Below are 21,984 nucleotides of genomic sequence, written 5' to 3'. Positions count from 1 at the left end.
TGAAGTCTTCAAAAAAACAGCCTTGAGGATTAAACCTCACTTGCAGACCTTGCGCAACCATTTGCCCAACTGAGACCAAGTTCTTCGTTATGTTTGGAACATGAAGTACATCTATAAGGTACTTCATTTTGCCATCCTGCAAAGATAATGGCACTTTCCCAACATGCGTAATAGGATGCGCACTATCATCTCCGGTTTCCACATACCCTGGTTTTTGCAATTTTCGCATATCTCGAAACCACTCACCATGACTGGTCATATGGTTAGATGCTCCGAAACCTACATACCACACATCACTAGGTTGTGATACATCCCTTGTCATGGAGCTAAGCATGTGCTATATCACAAATAGCTCCTCTATCTTCAACCTATTTGCTTGAAGATGCATAGTTGCCCTACTGCAACTATGCACTCTTTATGTCATTCTTTTTCTTATAGTAGCTCCTTGCCATATGTCCTAGTTTTCCATAATAATAGCATTCCATGTTGTTATTTATTTGTTGGTTCCTTTGCCATCCTCAACGGCCTCTCTGGCTCCCCCTGCCTCGAGACTAGACTCTTCCACCTATATTGTTGGATTGATTTTTTGTCTGTTGTTGTCGATTTCAGTTTCCAAACCAACCACCTTGTCCTCCTCTATATGACGATCTACCTCTGCCTCTACCTGTATCCGAGTAGAAGGCCTGCTCCTGCACATTATTGGAAGTCATCTTACTCCCAACATTGATCTCCTCTGTAATTAACACAGATATAATATCCTGGAAGTTTGGAAAATTTTCTCGAGTTTGGATAGATGTCCAAAACTGGTCATATTCCTTACTTAGACCATTTAATGTGACTGAGACAAAGTCATCATCCTCCACAGGTGATCCAATAGATGCTAGGGCATCTGCAATCCCTTTTACTTTTAATGAGTAATCATTGAATAGTTGCATCTTCTTTACATTGTGCAGCTCTTGTTTTAATCGCATTTTTCTTGGTGTTTGTGTTGTATAGCTAAATCAAGGTATCCTAGTCATCCTTTGGTGTCACTGCATCATGTATGTGTCCAATCATTGCATCTCTATGACACTTATTGATAGCCAATACATCACTTTACTGGCAGGTTCACACTTATTGATAGCCAATACACCCTCATATAGTCAGGTTCACACCCATGATGTAGTCCACTAGTGTATATCATAGCCATAATGTAGTCCACTAGTGTATATCATAGCCATAATGTTTACTAACCACGCCAGTCACATAAGTGCAAAACCATCACCCAGGTTGTCCATCAATGTTTGCACATGTGGAGCTCAATATCTCAACACACAAACCCATTGAAAACTACCAAAACAATGTTCTACTTCACATTCCTTATGACATCTCACATCCATATGTACATCAGTAACATAATGATGAACATATGAGCATTCAATGCTTCAACACCAAGTTACACATGAGCTTCTTATTTTCACATATGCCAACTCTTGAATCACACAATTCCCAAAACCTTTTCGAGAATCAAATAGCTAACACTCTTACGGTCATTTGTGAAGTTGATGCTTACTTTGTAACTTGCATCCTAAACATCAAGAGCACACCTATCAATTTAGAATGAAGTAGGATGTTCCTCCCACTTATCATCTTTGAGCTATTTTTCATGCATGTGGCAGAGATGGCATTAGTACTACTGAACATTTATTAAGCTCTCCAACAAGTATGGCCTGCACAACATTAGGTACCTATTTACATAGTAATATTTTGTAATCTCAAGAGTAAAACCATGATGTATAAACCACTTTCTATGATGTGCTAGACCTTGATTTGATGAAGATTTTTTTGAAATTTGAAGGCATCATAATGCATTACAACTAAAATAAACTCTTTCTCTTACCATGTGAGACTCAGATCTAAACTACCTGCACTTAGCTTTCCCTGTTGCAATTACCCTTCTAATTGTTGCAAGAAATAACAGACTTTACCTAGCACTACCATGAATTTGCAATGATCCTCAAAACTTATCGTATCTTGTTGGTTTTTGTAATTGAATCTCTTTTTATCTCTCATGTTGATCTGTGTTTCTCTACCTGTAATAACAGAAGCCAAAGGGCTCACAATATTTTTACATAATTCCATATGAGTCCCATATTCAGCTAATCAAAAATTGGTCCAAGCAAGTCATTATCAATAATTCTCTTCATAAACTCACTAATAATAGCATCTTCTTCATCATCAACATCACAATGCATGTTTAATGACTAAAGCACCCAATGTTTCAACACCCAATACATCATCTAGTGGCATCAAATATAATGAAAACTAGGCCACATCCATGTATACGAAGTACCATACATGCCCTTGTATCAACATCACCAAATCCATGCTACCAATGTGAACCACATTTATTGACTACTAGCATTAAAGACACCTGAACCAAAGCATATATACACGACACCTGAGATTTTACCAGTTCTCCCTGCTAACCACTCTCTGATGCCACACCCAAACTCAAACTATGTAAATCACCATCATCAAAAAAGCCACACAACGGCATGGTTCAACTCTGTGATTTACAACATATTTTGAGATTTTTCATTTTACGGCATCGAATGGGTTTCTAAAATTTACAGTGTACTTAGGGGCAATGCCATGTTTTGTTTTCTAGGTGGTGATTTTGATTTTGTGATTTTGTTTTTTTTAGAACATGTAGAAGTTTAGGGTCTTCATGTGAAGGTATGAATTTTAGGATCCAAGAAGTGTTAATTGTAATGTTTTCATGCATTTTAAAAAGATGTGCACAAAGCAGATCGTGTTCAAGCAAAACTAGGCATCACATAGAAATTGATTTGGACAAGATGAACATTCAGAGGGTAGTCATACTTCACTTGAAGATGAACATTAAAGAGGGTAGTTATACTTCACTTCACTCTCTTTACTTGTGTGAGTATTAAGATAGTATGGCAAACTCAAAATAACATGCTTGTCATAAAAATCCAGCCAAGTTATGACCATAATGTTTAATGAATAGTCATAAAAATAATATGCTCATCATAAAAATAATATGCTCATCATAAAAATGTGTCTCAAGGATGTGACCAACTGCTATCATAAGAGTGTCACACAAGCACAATCCAAGCTAAAGTTCATGCATATAGACATAATGTTTAATAAACAGTTATAAAAATAATATGCTCATCATAAAAATCCAGCCAAGGTATGACCATAATGTCTCCCCTGAAGCTCCTTTTGAATCGCATAGGGATCATGTATCTCAAGGATGTGACCAACTGTTATTGTCTCATAGGGATCATGTATCTCAAGGATGTGACCAATTGCTATTGTCTCATAAGAAGAGATATGATAACTTGGAGTGTCACACAAACACAATCCAAGCTAAAGTTTATGTGACCTTTGATAATGTCTTCAGCTTCAAAAAATCAGCAGGGTCAATCGTAGAGCATGTCTTGTGAAATATAATGATGCCATCACCATTTCAATGATGTTGTTTGGGACATCATAGCATAGCGGAGGCTACACTCCAACCCACACACTTGTCAATCCGTGAATGCAATCCGGTTAGCGCATAGAGGCTATCCCGAATGGGAGAAGAAGAGTTAACCACATACTAATGACTTCTAGTCCTACTCAATCCTTCTCAACACTCAAGCAATCAATCTTACATAATCAAAGCATCAAGGTTAGGCTACACTTAAGCACACAAATGCAACTTATGCAAGGAACCTAATATGCAAAGAGCCATCACACAAGCCTCAACTACACATTATTTCAAGCACAAGCTTCATTACAAGCACTCTACAACTCACAAATCAAAACATCATTAAGAAATCTAGATTAGCAAGAGTGTAGACCAAAACCTCATATCATTGAAAATGTAAAGAATAGAGAGTACAAGATTGAAGCAAGAATGGAGATGGAGAGCCTTGGGAGAGTACTTGAGAAGGAGCTATGGAGCAAGCTCTCTCTATGAGCCTCTCAACCAAATGACCAAAGAGTCCCCCTTTAGCTCTCAAATGGGCCACCTTTTATACAAAAATTCTAGAACTCCCAAAAGTTCCCATGTGGGATTATTGTCAAGCCCTCTCCCACATTCATCTACAACTTTGAACTCTTTTCAAGAGCCCTAAGTGTCTTTTTTTTGTTGCATCCTTGCATTGATCTTGATTCGTCATGCAACACTCCCCCCTTCCTATTTTGCGCACGTCCTCGAGCGCGGTAGTAGCAAGAGCTGCAACAAAAAAACAATGGATACAAGTAAAGTCTCTTATTGAAAAAAAAGAAAAGAAAAGAAAAAAACAGTAATGATAATTTCACACGTGAGCATACAAGTGCAAGGCTGATTAAAGTTTTAATGAGTACTTAAATAAATGAGTAAAGACTAGTCAAAGTGAGACTTAAGTGGTAGATAGTGCTATGCAAAGGCAAATGTGCTTTGTACACCGCCGGTTATGACCGCAGTCTCAATGTCCTACAAGTATGTAAGTTATTCCTAAGTGGCAAACCTACTCCTAAATATGAGCAAAGGTGATTGGAACTCATTTTTTTTCTTTTTTTTCTTCTCTCTTTTTTTTTTTTTTGAAGTGTGTGTACAAGGTGATAAAGATTAAGGTTCTATCCCAAAGAGACCCAAGCAATGGGCAAGAGACCTCCGCCAAGAGAATCTAAAGACCGCTAAGTATCTCATGGGCGACAGACCCTTTTTCTTTCTTTTATGACATAAGGAGTACCCCTTGAAGATGAGGGCATCGGTCCCGAGGGCCCATAGTGTACCCCAGAGTCCTACCAACATCCATCAAGGCGATAGATTCCTCAAAGGTTTTTTTTCTGAAGCTTTTAGACATCAGTGTTCACCCCATAGAAACCAAGGCATCGGCCCCAAGGTGCTAAGACAACCCCAGGTCCTACCAAGCATTTCTCATGGCTGTAGACACGTCATGTCTCAATTTACTTTGGATATATATATTTTTTTAGGGTATAATTTTTTTATAAATTATTATTACTCCTAGCATCTAGCTCATATCTAAGAGGTAGCCACCACTAGGGATAACTAATATACCTTGAAAGCATAAGAAGTTGGCATATTCCCTTGGTATATATCCTACACTGTCTTTAGATAGAAATATCTTTTACTAAGTCTTCTAAGACTCTAGAATTCACTCACCATATTTTAACAACTAATCAAAAACTTAAACCAGCCAACATTGTGTGAACATGCAAACCATATATTCGAAAGATAAGAGCACATAAAGAAATAAAGATTAAGATTTGAATACACCTGTTGTAGTGCCCTGTTGATGTTGTTCGTTTGCATTGATGCATTGCTGATTTTGTGCAGATTGCTCCTCCTTGATCTTTGTAGGCGTAGCATGTCTCCCCCCTTCCTAATTTGTTTGCACGATAGGTGGACTATTGGCGTGTGTTTGATGCTCTTGTTTTTTTTTACGGAGATCTCTGTAAAATTGTTATTAACAACAAGAAAAGAAAAGAAAAGAAAAAAAATTTGCCATTGGTGCCAAACACCGAATATAGCCGAGGGGAAAAACCCAGTGGGAGAAAAGTGCCCTGGCTTGTCGATCTTATTATGGAGTCACTGAACTTACCCTTGCCCTCGTAGTGGAGATCATCTCAAAAAGAACATAATCCTCTAAAGGCATAAGGAACCACACTATGCAAACATTAATCTACCAAAGAGCTTCAATTGTAGTGTTAATGCCTTATCTTTGGTTTTAGGTATGTCCTTCTTAAGAGGTGGGAATTTGAGCAATTGTCTCGGAATTTGAGCAAGATAAGAGGATTTAGGCATTGAAATGCCAGAATCTATGCTCAAATGAGACTCCTTTGAAGGGAGGTACACCATTTGAGGGTGGAATTGTGTAACAAGGAGAAGTTGGGACAACTGATGACTCATTACATGTTTTAGGAAGATCAACACAAGTAGTTTTGTATGTAAGATTCCTCCCCCAACCCCTTTTTGATGTCTAGTATCTTCCCCTGTAATCAATCCCTCTTCAGAAATATAAAGACCTTGTTTCTAACTGTTTTAGCCTAGAGAGAGAAAATTTCTAGAGAGAGAATATTCAGATTATGAATATTTTTGGATAGAAAATAAACTCATCTTATTAAAATAAGTTCCCCTGAAACAGAAATTCAAAAAAAAGAAATTTCCAATGTGCAATGGGAGTTAATTGGAAATAGGTATAAAGAACCTTAGTCTTAGGGTTTAGATTTTCAGAAATTTTTGGATTATGGTCCAATTAAGGTTCCTATGGGCCAATAGCATCAATCCATGTGTAGGGAGGAGATAAATCCAAATTGTAAAAGAAGATACCCAAAAATGAGTAAATGCTCACATAAGATGAAGAGTTGAAAATGTACAAGGTTTATTAGTAAATAAACACATATGTAAGGAAGGGGAGTTCTTTAAAGGAGGTGCATATTTCACATAAGATGAAGAGTAGAAAATGTACAAGGTTTATTAGTAAATAAACACATATGTAAGGAAGGGGAGTTCTTTAAAGGAGGTGCATATTTCACATAAGATGAAGAGTTGAAAATGTACAAGGTTTATTAGTAAATAAACACATATGTAAGGAAGGGGAGTTCTTTAAAGGAGGTGCATATTTCACATAAGATGAAGAGTTGAAAATGTACAAGGTTTATTAGTAAAAAACTATGAGCAATACAATTTTGACACATATGTAAGGAAGGGGAATTCTTTAAAGGAGGTGCATATTTCGCATGCTTGAATGAGTTTTAAACTCATAAAAATTGAGATATTTTATCTCTCCTCTCTCCTAATTCAAGTCTAGTTCCAAAAAGTTAGCTTAAGTGACCTAAAAATGGTCAAAAAGTGACCAAACTGACTTGGAAAATTCTAGAATCAGTTTGTTTGGTTAGGAGCTCAAATTTTCCTATAAATAGAAGCCTCCCCTTGTTGAAAAAAATATAGTCTCTTATGCTTTGTTACTCTACTCCACCTAAGCCAAATTAGATAGAGTCTTATGCTTTGTTACTCTACTCCACCTAAGCCAAATTAGATAGTGTCTTATGCCTTGTTACTCTACTCCACCTAAGCTAAAATATATAGTGTCTTATGCCTTGTTACTCTACTCTACCTAAGCCAAGAACTGTGAATTCTTTAATAATTCACTAGTTTTTGATACTTCTCTCTTTCTTCAATCCCCATTGGTGGCTCCATCAACATACTAAACCAATTGATTGGTTGGGGGCCTCTACCGTGAATAAAGAATCAAGCAAATCATAAGGTAAGTATATTGAATTTTGATCTTTTCTATGATTTCTCAATGATTCTCTCTTCTCAACCCCTCTCAAGCTTGAGAAGTTTAATTGGTATGGTTTTTTTAAATGCTATTGAAGTTAATTGGTGAATAGTAGTGAAGAGTTACATAATTTAATAAATGCTATAGAAGTTAATTTCCACTTATATTTAAATTCTAATGGTTTTTATAATTTCTCTCTCTCACTCAAGAAATGGTCATACTCATGACCCATTCTCAATCCAAATGAAGCTTTTCATAAAGCTTTTCCTTAATCCAAGATTAAGCTATGCTTGAGGCCAAATTAATGGCTTTTTGCTATGCTTTTAGTTTATGCACATTGATGATTCAATCCAATATGGATTGATGACCCAATTAGAGACCATTCTAATTGTTTTCTTAATGATCCAATTAGAGACCATTATGGATTGATGATCCAATTAGAGACCATTCTAATTGTTTTCTTAATGATCCAATTAGAGACCATTATGGATTGATGATCCAATTAGAGACCATTCTAATTGTTTTCTTAATGATCCAATTAGAGACCATTATGGATTGATGATCCAATTAGAGACCATTCTAATTATTTCTTTAATAATGAGCTTTATCCCTTAGAAAAAAAAAATTGAGATTTATCAGTCATAGTAGCGGAGCTATGGCAAAATTTTTATAGAAATTACGCATAAAATAAATTCATTCAAAGCATAAAAAGAGGACTTCCTACCATATTCTAGGAACTATCATCCTAGATTAATTAAAAGAATTTTATTATGCATGGAGATGTGGATGTTTGCATGTAGATGTAGATGTATCGATGTAGATGTGGATGTGGAGGTGGATGGATGCATGTAGATGTAGATGTATAGATGTAGATGTGAATGGAGATGTGGATGTATGCATGTAGATGTGGATGTGGATGTATACATGTAGATGTAGATGTATAGATACGGATGTGGATGTGGAGGTGGATGTATACATGTAGATGTAGATCTATAGATGTAGATGTGGATGTGGAGGTGGATGGATGCATGTAGATGTAGATGTATAGATGTAGATGTGAATGGAGATGTGGATGTATGCATGTAGATGTAGATGTATAGATGTGGATGTGGATGTATACATGTAGATGTAGATGTATAGATACGGATGTGGATGTGGAGGTGGATGTATACATGTAGATGTAGATGTATAGATGTAGATGTGGATGTGGAGGTAGATGGATGCATGTAGATGTAGATGTATAGATGTAGATGGGAATGGAGATATGGATGTATGCATGTAGATGTAGATGTATAGATGTAGATGTGGATGTGGAGGTGGATGGATGCATGTAGATGTAGATGTATAGATGTAGATGTGAATGGAGATGTGGATGTATGCATGTAGATGTAGATGTATGGAGGTGGATGTGAATGTGGATGTGGATGTATGCATAGAGATGTAGATGTATGCATATAGATGTGAATGTACGCATATAGATGTGGATGTATGGATGTGAATATACGATATGCGATGTGAGGGAATCTGAAGTGATGAGATAGAAATGATGTGATGGGATGAGTATACATATAAATGGAATATGGAATAAGTAATGTAGATTGATGAAGGATAATGTGGAAAAATGAAAGTTAAAATAGAAATTGTGTTGTAAACTGTTTGTAAATACTGTTTGTAAATGCTGTTTGTAAATGATTGTTTTATGTCAAGAATGCTGGGGGGAGCATTTTGACCGTCTTGTGATTAAAGTCGTGATGGTAAAGTTGCAATTGCTGACGGGGAGTCAATGAAGGACGTCTCGCGTAGCAAGGTCGGCCGAGGTCTTGACCAGCCTCGGTGCGATTAAAATGGTGAGCTTCCGGTACGGTGGATGAGGGGCCAAGGAAGCGGCCTATGCGTGAAGCGCTAGGTTACCTGCGAAGGATCCTAGAGGGTGCTGACCATACGGTGCTCGGGCTCTGGGTTGCCTAGGATACCCACGCGTGCGTCGAGGAAGATATTGGAACAGAGTTGGAGTTGTTTTCTGAAATCGAGCATGGATCTGGTTGATTGACCTTGCTGGTCTTCAATGGATGAGTCCATGGCTCCTTATATGGATCCGTTGGTTGATCTTGCTGATCTTCAACGAGAGTCCATCTTGATAAGTGATTATATTACCGAGTATTATGGGCTAGGAACTATCGAAACGGCTCCTGAGCATTCTAGTTGCCAATGATGTCATAGATACTCTGATGAAGGAATGATGGGAAATTAAGAATCAATTGGATAAATTGGAAGATGGTGATCAATGATACTATGGTTTTATTAAAGGATTGTTTTAAACTGGTTGAATCTGGTTGAAAAAAGGCAATTTCATATTGGGTGTGTGAGTGGTGTGACTAGTTTTATTTTGCATGAACATCCGGCTAGGGGGCCTTGGAACTCTTTTCCTTGGTACCCGGGACAAAACCTAACCAAATTCTTAATTGGATCCCATCACTACAGTGGTTGGGCGGTTGGCTAACCCATGGGATTGGATGGGGTTAGGCTGGACTGATGGATCCGTAAATCGAGACTCAAACTTTTGTTTTTACGATAGAAAAAAAAATAAAAATAAATCCCGGACAGAAACTGTTCTATGGATAGGAATCAACGGCTGTGCCTCTTGAATGAGGAAAAAAGCGTTGATCCCAATGATCCAAGTGCAAGTTTCTTCCTTGAACTGACTAAGTATCTTATAGATGTAATCGGATCATCTCGATCAGAAATGATCTTGACTACGTTAGAGCAAAAAGTTATCCTGGTGGAATCGCCCGTGCTTTCCGGTAAAGGAAGTTTTTCCGGGTTCGGTTTTGGAACAACCGACGGATTAGTCTCTTATCCGGATATCCGTGGGCGAGGCCCCGAGTGTGGGACCCCTGTCCCGCGCGAGAAGCGCTACTTCCGCTGCCAGTACCCCGAATCCGTTGCTCGGTGGGAACAGGGATCTTACAGTTGGTATCAGAGCATTTGGTTAATAAAGATCAACTCAGAAGACAAATATATCAAAAATTTATCAAGAAACACAAAAAGGTTATAATTGTGTGAGATAATTCATACAATTTGATATTCAAACTGAAACTCGTAATTTGGTAATTGGGTCTCAGATGGAAGTACCGCAATTATATAGAATCCCTGACTTGCTTGAGGCCTAGACATGATAGTATTTACCTTATAATTCCAAGGGCCGTGACTACCCGTATATACCGAGAGTATACTGCAGCTCTTTACTGACAGTATATACGAGTAAACCTAAGACTTGAAATTATAAGCGTTAATGCTATCTAGATGATGATTTTGAATGTGATTGATATGATTTTTAATTCTGTTTGAGAATTGATGAATTGATTTGGATTCTGATTGAAAATGCTGATTGAAAATGCTGATTGAACAATGTTGATTTTTAAAAAATTAGTTGAAATATAATGAAACCACAATGAGGGGGAATGGGACGAGTCCCTGTGATGATATTCATAACTAGAATGATGATAACGAATTCAGCAAATCACTATGAGATTAGTGGGTTGTGCTGTCAGATTGCTACTATTAATACTTGACCGGTAGATCAAGTTAAGGGATGTCAAATTGAGAACTTGCTTGACTAAAATTTCCGTGGAGGAATGTTCCGAAGGAAACTTTTCGGTCCAATGGACCATTATCATGTTAAAGATATGAATGATATGACCTGAATGAATTGTTATTTAATGATGAGTTCTATATAAGGGATATTTATCCCAGTGTTCTGTTGGGTTGACAAAAATATAAGGAACCCCAGAATAAAATTGGATCTTAAGAAAAAGAGCTGTCCTCTACCTTGCGAGATGAGGACATCTCGCACTTTTTAAGTGGGGTAGGATGTAAGATTCCTCCCCAGCCTTCGAGGTATATAGGAGTAAGATTCTTCCTTTCTGATCTTATAATTATTCCCTCTCTAAAATAAAAGAAAGTTTCTGTTTAATAAAAAGGAAGACCCTTTTCCTAGAATACTTCTCAGGAGTCACGCCTGTTTTAAGGATTTAGAACAATGAGTTTAGAAGTGAGAATCGGTGTTTTGGATACCAAGGTTTTGGTTTTCATTCGAGTACGGCCCAAAAGAAGTTCTTTATCTCTTGGGAAGTATAAGAAGTTATCCCCCAGATATTGTGAGCCTTATATCTGAATTCAATGAAAGTAGGTGACTTAGCCTACAAGTTCTTTTATCTCCTCATCTCAAAATTCTTAATGCCTTCTATAGAAAAATGTGTCAAACCCAAATCATGGAAAGACGGTAAAACTTCAGTGGCAAGTTACCGTTGGCTTCTAGGTTACGCTAGCTCCTTCCTTTATATAAGTCGTAACTTTTACTTGCCGCTCACAGTAATCTTACTCCCATCAATCTCCTTTCTTTCTTAATCTCCTTCATGGCGGCTTGGCAACAGGACTTAGTTTTATCCCTGATGATTTCTCACCTTCATGACGCAAGAGAGTCTGTGAAGAAAGACTTTATAGAACAGTATGAGCGCTCACTTTTTCCTCACCTAGGAACTTCTGTAGCGCAGACCAAATGGCGGACCTATCAAAACATAACTAGGGTAACACCCTGGGGTCAGCAGCACTTTCGTAACAATGTCCGCTTGGCCATGGTTATTGAAGCTTTGGGTTTGGGTCCCCGATACTACTGCGTCATGAGATCAAGGCATCTTGGGTTTTCTGAGCGGGTCTTCTTACTGGCGTGTTTTCTTCCTCATGAGAAGATATGCCTTTATCCCGTTTTTGGCTTGCCTCTCAGAGGTCCTTTTTTCAGATCACCTCGTACCACTGAGATAGGTGCAGCAATAACCAGTAGGATCATTCCCATAGATGAGTTACCCTATACTTGTGCAGCTTGTGAGGACTGCTTTTGTGACCATATGATGGACGGGCTTATGGAAGTGTAAAGAGTTTCTCTATCTTTACTGTATAAGTTCCGAGAATGAATAAAGTTTAAATCTTGTTCTTATTTTGAATCTTGCTCTCTTTAAGACTTTTCTTGGTGGTTAATCGTGATTAAAATTTTTCTCTAAGTCTCATATTCGTGCATCTTGCGAAATTATTCCAAGTTGCGAGATGAGGACATCTCGCGTTTTTAAAGTGGGGTAGAATGTAAGATTCCTCCCCCAACCCCTTTTTGATGTCTAGTATCTTCCCCTGTAATCAATCCCTCTTCAGAAATATAAAGACCTTGTTTCTAACTGTTTTAGCCTAGAGAGAGAAAATTTCTAGAGAGAGAATATTCAGATTATGAATATTTTTGGATAGAAAATAAACTCATCTTATTAAAATAAGTTCCCCTGAAACAGAAATTCAAAAAAAAGAAATTTCCAATGTGCAATGGGAGTTAATTGGAAATAGGTATAAAGAACCTTAGTCTTAGGGTTTAGATTTTCAGAAATTTTTGGATTATGGTCCAATTAAGGTTCCTATGGGCCAATAGCATCAATCCATGTGTAGGGAGGAGATAAATCCAAATTGTAAAAGAAGATACCCAAAAATGAGTAAATGCTCACATAAGATGAAGAGTTGAAAATGTACAAGGTTTATTAGTAAATAAACACATATGTAAGGAAGGGGAGTTCTTTAAAGGAGGTGCATATTTCACATAAGATGAAGAGTAGAAAATGTACAAGGTTTATTAGTAAATAAACACATATGTAAGGAAGGGGAGTTCTTTAAAGGAGGTGCATATTTCACATAAGATGAAGAGTTGAAAATGTACAAGGTTTATTAGTAAATAAACACATATGTAAGGAAGGGGAGTTCTTTAAAGGAGGTGCATATTTCACATAAGATGAAGAGTTGAAAATGTACAAGGTTTATTAGTAAAAAACTATGAGCAATACAATTTTGACACATATGTAAGGAAGGGGAATTCTTTAAAGGAGGTGCATATTTCGCATGCTTGAATGAGTTTTAAACTCATAAAAATTGAGATATTTTATCTCTCCTCTCTCCTAATTCAAGTCTAGTTCCAAAAAGTTAGCTTAAGTGACCTAAAAATGGTCAAAAAGTGACCAAACTGACTTGGAAAATTCTAGAATCAGTTTGTTTGGTTAGGAGCTCAAATTTTCCTATAAATAGAAGCCTCCCCTTGTTGAAAAAAATATAGTCTCTTATGCTTTGTTACTCTACTCCACCTAAGCCAAATTAGATAGAGTCTTATGCTTTGTTACTCTACTCCACCTAAGCCAAATTAGATAGTGTCTTATGCCTTGTTACTCTACTCCACCTAAGCTAAAATATATAGTGTCTTATGCCTTGTTACTCTACTCTACCTAAGCCAAGAACTGTGAATTCTTTAATAATTCACTAGTTTTTGATACTTCTCTCTTTCTTCAATCCCCATTGGTGGCTCCATCAACATACTAAACCAATTGATTGGTTGGGGGCCTCTACCGTGAATAAAGAATCAAGCAAATCATAAGGTAAGTATATTGAATTTTGATCTTTTCTATGATTTCTCAATGATTCTCTCTTCTCAACCCCTCTCAAGCTTGAGAAGTTTAATTGGTATGGTTTTTTTAAATGCTATTGAAGTTAATTGGTGAATAGTAGTGAAGAGTTACATAATTTAATAAATGCTATAGAAGTTAATTTCCACTTATATTTAAATTCTAATGGTTTTTATAATTTCTCTCTCTCACTCAAGAAATGGTCATACTCATGACCCATTCTCAATCCAAATGAAGCTTTTCATAAAGCTTTTCCTTAATCCAAGATTAAGCTATGCTTGAGGCCAAATTAATGGCTTTTTGCTATGCTTTTAGTTTATGCACATTGATGATTCAATCCAATATGGATTGATGACCCAATTAGAGACCATTCTAATTGTTTTCTTAATGATCCAATTAGAGACCATTATGGATTAATGATCCAATTAGAGACCATTCTAATTGTTTTCTTAATGATCCAATTAGAGACCATTATGGATTGATGATCCAATTAGAGACCATTCTAATTGTTTTCTTAATGATCCAATTAGAGACCATTATGGATTGATGATCCAATTAGAGACCATTCTAATTATTTCTTTAATAATGAGCTTTATCCCTTAGAAAAAAAAAATTGAGATTTATCAGTCATAGTAGCGGAGCTATGGCAAAATTTTTATAGAAATTACGCATAAAATAAATTCATTCAAAGCATAAAAAGAGGACTTCCTACCATATTCTAGGAACTATCATCCTAGATTAATTAAAAGAATTTTATTATGCATGGAGATGTGGATGTTTGCATGTAGATGTAGATGTATCGATGTAGATGTGGATGTGGAGGTGGATGGATGCATGTAGATGTAGATGTATAGATGTAGATGTGAATGGAGATGTGGATGTATGCATGTAGATGTGGATGTGGATGTATACATGTAGATGTAGATGTATAGATACGGATGTGGATGTGGAGGTGGATGTATACATGTAGATGTAGATCTATAGATGTAGATGTGGATGTGGAGGTGGATGGATGCATGTAGATGTAGATGTATAGATGAAGATGTGAATGGAGATGTGGATGTATGCATGTAGATGTAGATGTATAGATGTGGATGTGGATGTATACATGTAGATGTAGATGTATAGATACGGATGTGGATGTGGAGGTGGATGTATACATGTAGATGTAGATGTATAGATGTAGATGTGGATGTGGAGGTAGATGGATGCATGTAGATGTAGATGTATAGATGTAGATGGGAATGGAGATATGGATGTATGCATGTAGATGTAGATGTATAGATGTAGATGTGGATGTGGAGGTGGATGGATGCATGTAGATGTAGATGTATAGATGTAGATGTGAATGGAGATGTGGATGTATGCATGTAGATGTAGATGTATGGAGGTGGATGTGAATGTGGATGTGGATGTATGCATAGAGATGTAGATGTATGCATATAGATGTGAATGTACGCATATAGATGTGGATGTATGGATGTGAATATACGATATGCGATGTGAGGGAATCTGAAGTGATGAGATAGAAATGATGTGATGGGATGAGTATACATATAAATGGAATATGGAATAAGTAATGTAGATTGATGAAGGATAATGTGGAAAAATGAAAGTTAAAATAGAAATTGTGTTGTAAACTGTTTGTAAATACTGTTTGTAAATGCTGTTTGTAAATGATTGTTTTATGTCAAGAATGCTGGGGGGAGCATTTTGACCGTCTTGTGATTAAAGTCGTGATGGTAAAGTTGCAATTGCTGACGGGGAGTCAATGAAGGACGTCTCGCGTAGCAAGGTCGGCCGAGGTCTTGACCAGCCTCGGTGCGATTAAAATGGTGAGCTTCCGGTACGGTGGATGAGGGGCCAAGGAAGCGGCCTATGCGTGAAGCGCTAGGTTACCTGCGAAGGATCCTAGAGGGTGCTGACCATACGGTGCTCGGGCTCTGGGTTGCCTAGGATACCCACGCGTGCGTCGAGGAAGATATTGGAACAGAGTTGGAGTTGTTTTCTGAAATCGAGCATGGATCTGGTTGATTGACCTTGCTGGTCTTCAATGGATGAGTCCATGGCTCCTTATATGGATCCGTTGGTTGATCTTGCTGATCTTCAACGAGAGTCCATCTTGATAAGTGATTATATTACCGAGTATTATGGGCTAGGAACTATCGAAACGGCTCCTGAGCGTTCTAGTTGCCAATGATGTCATAGATACTCTGATGAAGGAATGATGGGAAATTAAGAATCAATTGGATAAATTGGAAGATGGTGATCAATGATACTATGGTTTTATTAAAGGATTGTTTTAAACTGGTTGAATCTGGTTGAAAAAAGGCAATTTCATATTGGGTGTGTGAGTGGTGTGACTAGTTTTATTTTGCATGAACATCCGGCTAGGGGGCCTTGGAACTCTTTTCCTTGGTACCCGGGACAAAACCTAACCAAATTCTTAATTGGATCCCATCACTACAGTGGTTGGGCGGTTGGCTAACCCATGGGATTGGATGGGGTTAGGCTGGACTGATGGATCCGTAAATCGAGACTCAAACTTTTGTTTTTACGATAGAAAAAAAAATAAAAATAAATCCCGGACAGAAACTGTTCTATGGATAGGAATCAACGGCTGTGCCTCTTGAATGAGGAAAAAAGCGTTGATCCCAATGATCCAAGTGCAAGTTTCTTCCTTGAACTGACTAAGTATCTTATAGATGTAATCGGATCATCTCGATCAGAAATGATCTTGACTACGTTAGAGCAAAAAGTTATCCTGGTGGAATCGCCCGTGCTTTCCGGTAAAGGAAGTTTTTCCGGGTTCGGTTTTGGAACAACCGACGGATTAGTCTCTTATCCGGATATCCGTGGGCGAGGCCCCGAGTGTGGGACCCCTGTCCCGCGCGAGAAGCGCTACTTCCGCTGCTAGTACCCCGAATCCGTTGCTCGGTGGGAACAGGGATCTTACATTGTAGGTGCTATCATAGCCACCTTTCCTTTCTTGAAGAGTTTGTGTTGATTTCTTTTGCACCCACTGATATGGAAAATCAAGGGTGGCTTTTGGCATCTTTCGGAAACACTCTTTTATCCCTAGCAAACCAAGGCATTTTGGAATCCAAATTGCTGTTGCACCCTCATAATAGCCTTGTGCTTTAAGAACATGTTTTGGGACCCATCGAGTAACAATCCGAGGTTTAGGCTTGAAAATGATGTGCTTCTTAAGAGGCTTGGCAACTGGACTAGATGGTACAAGTTGTACGCATCTTTGGGTAGCCACAATAATTCCTTCTTGCCTGGCCTTCTTTGAGCAGCAACTAGAGTAGTTGGAACATGCCAGCCGTGGCCCTCACTTGAGTACTCATCAATTATCCACATCATTTGTTTTGGAGCTTCAAGAGCAGATTTTGATTGTGGGTTGGGTAGGGTAGAAACATTACCCTTTTGACACGATAAAGCTCGTGGATTAGCAGAGACTTCCTCTACTTGCAGTGCTATTGTGGATGCATTCATATAGTACAAATCATCTAGAAGGTCACGTGGTTGTACCATTCGTATAGGAATAATGTCATATCCATCTGAGTCACAAAATTGAATTGGCTTCGGTAAAGCACATGTCGATAATGTTGCAAGGACATGACTCCATTCTAATGGATCAATTAAATGCTCAGGGAAGGGTTGTGGAATGTATGCCTCATCTGATACACTTCGATTACCCTTAAGTCTCTCAGTGTTGAAATCCCTACCTGAGGCTCCACACATCCACAGATCTTCTCGCCTATCTGACAATGTAACTTTTGAGACCTCAGATGAAGCAGAATCAAACTCATCTATTGGAGACCTTGTTACATCACGATATGAGTGATTTCTTAGGTTGACCCTTGTGATGACAGAATCATGTCGGAGGTACAAATAATTGTATCCCCAATCTTGAATCATTTGAAATTGTCGCATGAATGGTCTACCCAATATCACTTCGTAGTTTGGATGTTTTCCAAAATCCACTACAGCAAAGGTGTGCTCATATTCAATCCCACATGTGGTGACCAATATGTTCTCAAGCAGCCCAAGGGGATGTTCTAAGCTTCCATCTGCTAGCTGCAAGCGCATTCTGGTACTCCTAATAGCTGGTTTGCCCCATTTTTCCCAAATGGACCTTGTCACAATGCCCACTCCTGCACCACTATCAAGTATTGCAGTTGAAGATACTTTTCGCACTTCTAATGGGAGGGTAGCATTTCCCTGATCGTCCTCACAAAATTTTCCTACTTTGTTGATAGGAACTGGCATTACATGCTTTGTCTCAGGGTGTATAGTACACTCATGGTGACCCTTTTGTAGCAATACCTGCTCTGACAAACATGTGGCAATATCATTCCACAACTCAGGTCGAATTTTTATCAAATCAAGCAAAGGTAAGGTACAAGCCACTGGTGCTGACAAAATAGCTTGCACCATACTTATATCTTTCTCCTTTGTCAACCTTTTATGCATGGAGGGTATCCTCAAGGTTTGAGAACAGTTCTCATATTCTCCCAGATAGGATGGTAAGGTTTTCATTGTATGCTTACTTCTAGGAGAAACAATTGTTTGAACTTCCTCCTGGATGCTTGGGCGTCCAAAGTTGTTTTCCGTGCCCCTGGTAAAATCCACCTCAGAGAATGGAGGCGAACTAATAGAATGGAGAATGGAGAATGGATCCTTGGGGGTAACAATCAGATGCAAAATAGTTAGAGGTGGTGGAGATGGCAAGAAATAACTTGAAACAAGGAAGGGAGATGAGTTATCAAGAGTGGTCTTCTCGAATTAGAAATACAAAACCAACATGGGCTGTACAAGAGGCCTCGTTATAAACCATGAGGGCCGTAAACATTATACAATGATATGTATAGACATGTAAAAAGATTATATAGACATTGTACTAAAAACGAATATATATTGCAATTTGTTCTCAATGATATGGTGTATTTCTTTTTTCCTTGTAAAAATCTTATTGCATTATGATAATTGTGTTTCACATGAAGATTACCTTTACGGTTGTAATACTCGAATTTTCTTAACACTCAAAAATCTTTGAGCAACACTCAAATTCTCTACCAACATAGAAACATGGGGTAGAGTAGAAGCTCTAGGTACAAATCAAATAGAAATATGATACACAAGGTCGAATTATAGGCTGAAAGGCATGTTGTTATAGATATTTTCTTCAGTTTCTTCATCCAACCTATAGTGGCTTGTATGACCAGGTATAGGCTCCATATAGAACTTGATGGCCCGAACCAAGTGTGAGTACATGAGAACTTGCAAACATCATTGTGTACTTTTTCATAGTAGTGTCCAATGAATGTGCAAGCAGAACAACATTGCCCCAATTTTTTGATCATGCTCGGCTAAGTTTTTTCTTTGTAGTAGTGCATTTAATGATGTAAAACTCTGCACCATTCAGGGGTTATCCTCCACATTTACCAGCAAAGTTGTCCCCCATAGACAAGGCATCTAGATGCCCTACATACAATGGTACATCTGTGTCATCCTCATCACTTGAGCTGCCATCTTCCTATCCAGCATCTTCCAAGGGCTCAATGGTGTGGTACTCCCAATTTTGAACAAGCTACTTATTCTTGCATCTTCTCCAATGCTCATCCATACATTGATCACAAAAGCATGATAGTGCTCAACATCTTATAGCATAGGTATTAGTGGGGGGTTGAATATCCATTTATTGAATGCATAGAGCGAGACCTGGCTAAGCGCTTGTAATCCCACTCATTTTCTCTTAACACATCACCTACTTGGATCTCCCAAAAAACCATTTAAACATCATTGTGACAAAACCTTGTCCTCAAGAAAGCAACATAATCATGTGGACATTTTAGCACACATCCATTTGGTTTGAGTACTCTCATATTATGACAACACCTATTCCATCGTGTTCTCCATTTTTGTGCCCTGAACATGGATAATTCCACAACATCTCCAAAAACTAGTCATGGCAAAGTATCTCGCCACAAAATAGAATGGACGCTTTACCTTGAATTGAGCTGCACAACATAACCATTTGACCACACTTGATGATCTTTAAATGTGTCATCGATGATCCACTCAATCTCTGCCCTCTACACTTCAAGAACTCTTGTTTCCTGTAACCCTCCAAGTTCTTTATATCTCCTACATATGATAGAAGGTAGGTTCCCATGGATGCAACAAGGCCAGGCATATAGCCAAAGACCCTAATTGCCTCCTTTTTCTAAACAAAGATAATCTTCTCTTTACCCCTATGGAGGGAGTGAGATCCCACAACCCCAAAAAGAACCTCAATGCCATCATAGGCACATCAGGGGAGGTTGAGAACTTGTTGTGATAAATAATATTCAAATTTCCTATGTAGTGACCTAGGCTTTGGATCTTATGAAGCTCCCCAAAGGCCTAGACCCCTTTGCTCTTCCCAAGAAGTTGTCTATGTCTTCAATATCAATCTCTGAGAAAAAAAGAGAGAGAGAGAGAGAGAAATAAAAAATATCAATTTAGAAAAAAAATGATTCTATATGTATCCAAAATTTTGCTCTGTGTACCATTATGTACCTGTGAATTTTCATCTTCCTCAAGTCTAGATTCTTTATAAAGATCAATTAAGTTCTTTGGCTTTACTTCAATAGGCTGTATGGCATTTGCATCTTCAATTCCCATATCTTCAATACCCATTCTTTTCTGTATCTCTAAAAACTCCTCCTCTATTGGTAGCCCTTTCTTTTCATATTCTCTAAATAGAGATGTACAATAGGGTCTATGCAATAGGGTTCTGCAGCTATTCTATCAACAAAATTTTCTCCTTCTGTGTCAAGGATTGCTAAAGGACATGGTTCATTATCAATGAACCCCCTATCATTTTCACCCCATCTTGTAAGGATAGCAAGACATTGGTCTTCCCTTAAGTTGAATAAGTGTTGAATATCATTCAATAGCACATAGGCTTTATTGTTGATATTGTAGCTTAGGCTTTATTATTGATGTTGTAGCTTGGGAAAGTAGGGAGACATAACAAGGGGTCCTTCTCCTCCTCTTTTATGTCAATTGATCTATCCTCTACCTTAGTGATATTTTGTGCTTTGAACAAGGCTACATCTAGCCCCTTGCTTTTTTGTTCCTCTTCCTCCTCCTAAAACTCCTCAAGTGCTTCCTTTGCCTCTTTCAAAGGCACAACTGGAGCCTCCTCCCTTTTTTCACCCTATGGAAAGTGTGAAAATATCCATTGAAAAAAGAGGAGGAGACCAATCTCTATCTCTACAAGCTAGCAGGGACCCTTCTTATGCCATTGACAATTCTCTTGAACTTTCTTCATTTCATCACCATGCACACTCCATTTTTGACTTGCAGTTGACCTTGATATAGAGCTTGCCTCTATCATATCAAAAAAGTGAACATGATTTTCTATAGAATGAGGCTTGGTATGATTCTAATAAATTTCTATCAAGTCTCTACACTTAGAGGACAGTGATAATAAAAGCACTCTAAGATCAAAAGGTTTGTTAAAAATATCCCTTATTTAGTGGAATCTTGATGAGTTGCCTGCCTGCCATGTAAAGAAGGTCTATGATCTATTATATCTTTAATCTCCTCAACCTCAATACCTTCCAAGGAATGCTTCCTCTTGCTTATTGTCTAAATCTTATAAATTGGAATAAGAGGTAAGAGGATAGACTTGAATAGCTGTGTGAAATTGGTATGATGCTCAGCTAAAGCACTGATTAGTAATCACGTACCACTTCAACGTGTTGAAAAGCTACATGGAAATAAAAGGAAATATCTAAGGAGCTCAAAACGTGATTCACATAGCATTTTCACAAAGCTGTGCGAAATTACAAAGTAGGTGGATGAAAGACCAACACGTGATTTGTGTAGCTCTTCAATCTACAAATGGGAGCAAATGAGTTTAATATTGGGATATGGAAATAGGATCTTGGTAGGTAGGTTGGGTAGGAGATGGGAAGGCCGGTATGAGTGAAAGTATTGAATGAGCAAGGAATGCTCTATTTATAGAGACATGCAAGTGCCTCTAGGGAGTTGTGCCAACCACCCACATGGAATTGTGCCAACACGTGTGACATAACAAATTTGTTCTCGAGAGTTATGTCCACCATGTTGGAACTAGGGTTGCAGGAATGCACACACATCTTGGAGAAGAAGAAGCTCAAGAGCACACAACACAAAAGTAGTATTACTTAGTGTGCAAGAAA

Source organism: Cibotium barometz, chromosome 25 (assembly GCF_041138505.1).
Source record: "Cibotium barometz isolate CiBa-2024 chromosome 25, ASM4113850v1, whole genome shotgun sequence".
NCBI classification, from domain to species: Eukaryota; Viridiplantae; Streptophyta; class Polypodiopsida; order Cyatheales; family Cibotiaceae; genus Cibotium; species Cibotium barometz.
Note: the sequence above shows the minus strand (reverse complement) of the source record.